The sequence below is a fragment of the Astyanax mexicanus genome, chromosome 15, assembly GCF_023375975.1.
Source record: "Astyanax mexicanus isolate ESR-SI-001 chromosome 15, AstMex3_surface, whole genome shotgun sequence".
Taxonomy (NCBI): domain Eukaryota; kingdom Metazoa; phylum Chordata; class Actinopteri; order Characiformes; family Acestrorhamphidae; genus Astyanax; species Astyanax mexicanus.
In genome coordinates this window covers 35993989-35999988 of record NC_064422.1, presented here as the reverse complement: position 1 = coordinate 35999988, position 6000 = coordinate 35993989, and the positions used below count along the sequence as shown (strand labels likewise).

General features: G+C 38.0%; 1 protein-coding gene across 7 annotated transcripts in view; it reads left to right on the top strand.

The window, feature by feature from the left end:
• The first annotated feature begins 303 nt into the window (after positions 1 to 303).
• Positions 304 to 6000, top strand: part of arhgap12b (Rho GTPase activating protein 12b) — a 96444-nt gene continuing 90747 nt past the window's right edge. For 5 of the 7 annotated variants that reach the window (XM_007259668.4, XM_007259666.4, XM_007259665.4 and 2 more), the window contains exon 1: positions 304 to 470. The gene's annotated coding sequence lies outside the window, so the exon portion shown is untranslated. The remainder of the gene's footprint in view (positions 471 to 6000) is intronic. The other 2 variants (XM_007259670.4, XM_007259669.4) reach the window with 1 other exon arrangement.

The window sequence follows — 6000 nt, the reverse complement described above, 5'->3', positions numbered from 1 at the left end:
TCTTTTCATAGTATTTCCAGTGTTTTCTTAGTGAAATAAGCATGATTCATTTGACATTCCTTGCAGTGGAGGTGGGATTCTCCAATTATTCCTCCTAGAGTAGGAGGGAGGGAGGTGGGATTATCCAGATCTTCCCAAGTAGAGAGAAGGCGGGCCTCTTCAGCCAATCCGAAACGAGAAGGCGGGACCTTTGACCAATCGTGGATCAGGGGGTGGGGTTAGTCTGAAAACGGGTGCGAAGTGAAACAGCGCGCAGGGTTAGCTGTGCTGTGAGGTGAGGGGTGGGCGCTTTCAGAGCGAGAAGCGGTGGGGCAGGAGAGCGGGAGAGCGGCGGGTTGGTCGCGGGGTAACAGTCAGAGTTTGCGCAGCCCTGCTGTGTTGTTCGCATGTGGAAGTGTTTAACGCTGATAAACGGATTATTTCTGGGTTTATTCCGGACCGGCTGAAAGAACCGAGACCCTGAAGGCGAGGTAAGAGTGCAGTGTGTGTACCGTTATTTATATGGATGGGAATCAGGAATCAGTAGGAACCGCCACCAGAGCCAGAGAGCCACCAAGCCCAGCGGCGCAGCGGCGCAGCGGCGTAGCAGCGTAGCGGCACAGAGGAGCTCTGGCGGCGGTTACTACTGCTGCGGCTAACCGCTACAACCACAGCCACTCAGCTTGCGGTTACTCCTGCTTTATCTCATTAAACCTCAGCTGCTAAGTGGATTGGACCCTTTTGAACCTGTAAAACGTATAAAACACTGTGTGTAAGTGTGGTTTTCTGTGTAATTGTGTAAAAGTTAGTAGCTAGCAATGACTGAATAGCTGCTCCATGCTTTCTAATCCAGGCTGGTTTGTTTTGAATGGGTTCTGTTGTGCTGTATTGTATCTGATTTTGTTATTTATAGGTTTATGTTTGAGTAAAATTAACATTGTTGTTCTATTCTACAATCAACAAACAACATTTCTCCCAAATTCCAAATAAAAATATTGTCATTTAGAGCATTTCTTTGCAGAAAATGAGAAATGGCTGAAATAACAAACAAGATGCAAAGCTTTCAGACCTCAAATAATGCAAAGAAAACAATATTCATAAAGTTTTAAGAGTTCAGAAATCAATATTTGGTGGAATAACCCTGGTTTTTAAACCCGGTTTTCATTCATCTTGGCATGTTCTCCTCCACCAGTCTTACACACTGATTTTGGATAACTTTATGCCTTTACTCCTTGTGCAAAAATTCAAATTTTTATTTTTTTAAGTGGTCTCTTATTTTTGTTCCAGAGCTATAGCTTGTAAGTTATGTAGCAATGTAGCATAGTGTGCTTGGACCTTTCTGTAGGGTTTTACACTACACAAATTCCTTTAGAAACGTTTATGCTGGAGTGCAACTGTGAAAAAACAAACAAGAAAATCTGTTCTTGTGTTGTATTGTATTTATCTGCTTACAGCTAGTAATTCCTGCAGTGTGGCTGGACTTAGAATTCCAGTATTTCATGTATTGCGTACTTGGTTGGTGTGGTGCAGTAGATAACACCACCGCTTGCCAGTGAGCTACTACTACATCATGTGCAGACTGCGGTTCAATTCCAGGTCTGGGTGACTAAATGCTGAGAATGCTAAAATGCTAAATGCTAAGAGTCCTTGGGCAAGGCTCCTAACATTACATTGACCCACCACTGTAACAGAAATAACCTTTTAGGTCACTCTGAATAAGAACATCAGCTAAAATGCCATGAGTGTCCATATGGTAAAGTAAATTTGCTGTTAAAAGTTTTAAGTTCTTTATATGTTCTTCAATTGAAACTGTTTTTGAAGAACATGTTCCTTCCCTGTAAAAAGTACAAGTTCCTGGAGGTACTTTTCATTTTAAAACATTGGAAGAACGTTCAAAGACTCTTAAGTTGCTTCAGATACATGTTTCTTTTAAAAAACTTTTTTGAAGGTTCCTTAAAGCAGCTTAAGTTGTTCCTCAGCAGATTCAATAAAAAAATGTTATACCACATCCCTTTTTCTTTTCTTAGTTTGTTATTGTTGGTCAACCCACAACAACAAAAACAACAACAGACAGGCAATGTTTATAGCTAGGTATGACATAGGTAGCTTTATGAGTAGCTAGTCTTAGTTTGAGAGGGTTGTCCTCAAGTAGTTGGTGTTACCATCCACATGAAGCTATAGCCAAGCTTTTGGATGGACACTGTTAAAAGTATAAGTTCCTCGAGCAAGATTAAGAGGTCCTTCTATCTGAAACTGTGGAGGAACCTCCTAAGGTGCTTTAAGGAACATTTTCATTGTAAAAAAAAAAAAAAAACTTTCCTTAAAGGTTCTTTGAAGCACCTTATGAAGTTCCTTTAAAGTTACGATTAATAGAAGAAGAAAATGTTTTCTAAAACTGTTTTCTAACAGTTTTTTTAAATGTCCTCTGTGTTATTGTTGGTCAGACATTAAGGACAGGCAGGTAGTGTTAATAGCTAAACAGGAGCTCTGGTACTACTTGGTTTGTAACCATCTACAAGAGGCAGTGGCCAGAGAAAATGTTTTGGAGGGACTGAGCTGCTTTTTGTCTGTATACTGTTAAAAGTAAAAGTAACTTGATATGTTTTTAGGGGTTCATGGGTTGAGCAGTCTTCAAGAAATGTTTTTGCGAAGATGGTGTTTCCTGAAGGTTGCTTAAAGCACCTTAAAGGTGCTTAAAACTACTAGGTATCCTACCTAGTTAACCAGTCCCAGAAAATTCACCAACATTAACAAACAAAGAAAAGCAAAAGGGTTGTAGTACCACATAATGTTACGATTGGAATCTGGACACAGTTTGTCAATCTACTGTCAGCTTTCTCCAATAAAGCTATTTCTCTCCACAAAGGCTTCCCGCTGGTGGAATACATTCTGAAATCTATTAAGTTTTCTTTAGAAACGTTGAACTGTTGTAGTTGGTCTTTCTTTAGAGCGAGTTCCTGCCTCTGGTTTCTGGAGTGAAGTCTGTGCTTCTGTTTTGTTCCTGCTCTACTCTGAGCTCCTTCAGCCTGAATGAATGCAGAGCTTGAACAAAGGCCTGCAGGAAAGCTCCCTCAACCCCCGGGGACAATAACACACTTCCACAATAACTTGCTCCACCACTCGCAGTAGTAGCCAAGGGGCTCAATTTATTAGACTGTGGGGAGGAAGGAGAAATCAGCCATGGTTTTACTTTTTTACCCATTTACATCCCATATTATATTTGTATGGATTTTGAATGGACTCCAACTAGAATTTTTCCAGCTTCTATTTTCTGTCATTGGCATGCACAGTGACATCAGAATGATATCACTATCTGCGTCTGTGCTTGTGTATTTATGGTACCTAAGAATTGTGGAACATTACTTGGTTACTGCAAGTAAAACATCTGCATTACATTTATTTTTTACTGCATTTGAAACCCACTTCAATTGCCTTCAATCACTGTCCTTATGGTTAATCCAGAGGATAATTCCCAACCGGAAAGTCTGGAAAAGTCAGTCTAGCCCCAGTTACAGCATTTTTCAAATGTGTGTGTATTAGCATTGGCATCACTGTTGACATGCATGTATATAAAACATATTGGATATCAGATTCAGAATGGCTTTAAACAGTAAATACCTACAGTATTTTGTACCTAGTAATTAAATGGGCTGTTTTTGTTCTTGTGTGTTCAAGACTAGTATATGTAAATGAGCTCTTTTGAAACTGGCTGTCCTGCATTGTGGCACATTCAAAAGCAAGGGTGAAACACTCCTTATAACTTCAGTGTGAATGGATGGGATTAAATTTAGTAAAATATGCCAGATGTAGACACTCAATGGATTGTCCAGAAATATTTGGGATAAATAATATTAGTGTTAAATAATTGTGAGATGGTTTTATGCTAAAAAAAATCATTTTTGAAGGCTTGGGGACGTCCCTCTGGATATAGCAAACTTAGATTTTGACTGTTGATAACAAGCCGATTATATGAATCAGGTGTTTTAGAGCTCCTTAGGTAGAAGAATAAAAGTGATCTAACTGCACAAAGCAATAAAAAAAAAAATATTGTTTTCGTAAGTTTACAACAACAATGTAAGAATATACTTAGAATTGCCAAAACTGCCAAAGATAATTATTTAAATACAGCTCTGGAAAAAATAAAATAAAAAAAAACACTTAAAAAAATTATAAGTTTCTTTAGGTTTATCAAATTGAAAACCTCTGGAATATAATCAAGAGTTAGATGGATGATCACAAGCCATTAAACTAAGCTGAACTACTTGAATCTTTGCACCAGGAGTTATTCAATGTGTAAGACTGGTGGAGGAGAACATGCCAAGATGCATGAAAGCTGTGATTAAAAACCAGAGTTATTCCACCAAATATTTATTTCTGCATCTTTTTTGTTGTTTCAGCCATTTCTCATTTTTTGCAAATAAATGCTCTATATGACAATATTTGTATTTGGAATTTGGGAGAAATATTTTCCGTAGTTTATAGAATAAAACAACAGTGTTAATTTTACTCAAACATATACCTATTATTTTTCCCAGAGCTGTATTTTTATTTATGACCCACTTGTACGCCTCATTGTATTGGGCATAGATATGCCTTGTAAGTAAGTAAGTCAGTCAGTCAGTATGGTATAATAATCAAATTATTTGTTGCCCAAGGATAACACCATGTCATAGAGGGTAAACACAATTGTCGATATTGAGGTCAGCTGAATTAATTTAACATTATGTCAGTATTTTGTACAGTAAGTCCATAACGTAATTACTATGACAGGTCTACATACACATACATACTAGTTAAAAAAAAACACTAATGTATTAGATTAGATGTTTGTCGTGGTTGGCCCATTTTGCTGGGGTTTTCAATGATCCAGGCCCTTTAAATGTTAAATGGGTTTCTCACACTCTTCCATTCTGCCTGTTTGGTTTTTGGTCGCATGTTGTAGGTTAATCAACAACTACTACTGGTCCACTGTCATTGATTTTGGTTGCCTATTTGGTAACGTGAGGATATTCGAATTGGGATTAAATTTTTGTGTGTTTTCTAATTCAAATATCTAAAAATTAACATATTGGGAGATTTTATAAACCGTGTTAAGTCTTGGTTTTATCTTATGCCACAAAGACAACTTTGTATCACATTCCTCCAGATCTTTTTTGTCTGACTAATGTTGCTCAGACATTTGTTAAGGCAGGCATTTTGCTCAATAAACTTAATAAATATAGTCACTTAAAGTTTGTTAATTTGGTTTTTTTTTTACAGTGTACAAGTATTTCCATTCAGCTTGTGATTGATAGTTGTTGTTTGAAGTTGAGTTTCACTGATGGCACTGTGGTAGAAGAAAGCAGTCGTTGCTGTGTGATCTTTCTAAGCCTTTCTGTATCTGACACTGGAAAGTTTCGGGTTCTCCAGGTCAACAGGCCACTGAAAGCTGTTACAGTTTCTGCTCCTTCTGTAGCACTTAGAAATTCTGACCTCGCACTGGACCAGTGTCTTTTGTTTCAAACCCTACGCACTTCTACTGCTAATAACTGATCTCAGCTCTCAGTTTTCTTTTTTCTAATGGTCAGAGAAAGAGTATATTGTCTTGAGGAATGATATATATCTTGGCACTAAAATGTGGTTGATATGTGCATCAAGATACAATTCATCCTGATAACCACATAATGATAATTCCTCATCAAGCAGAGACATCTTCAAAAAAAGGGTTTAAGATAGGTGTTCCCATCTAGCATGTCTAATGGATGTCCATCAGGGGTTCACATAGTAAACTCCTCTTGTATGTCCATAGATGTCCAACAGGGGTCGAAACCAGACATTCAGATAATTAACCCATCTAGCACGTCCAACAGGTGCTCAAAAGAGAGATTCAACAGAAGTCCAAGACAGATGTTTAAATAGTAAGCCCATCTTGTACCTCCACAGACGTCCAACAGAGGTTCAAGGCAAATGTTCATAGAATGAACTAATCTTTTATGTCTATAGTTGTCCAACATGGGTCCAAATCTAGCATGTCCAACAGGT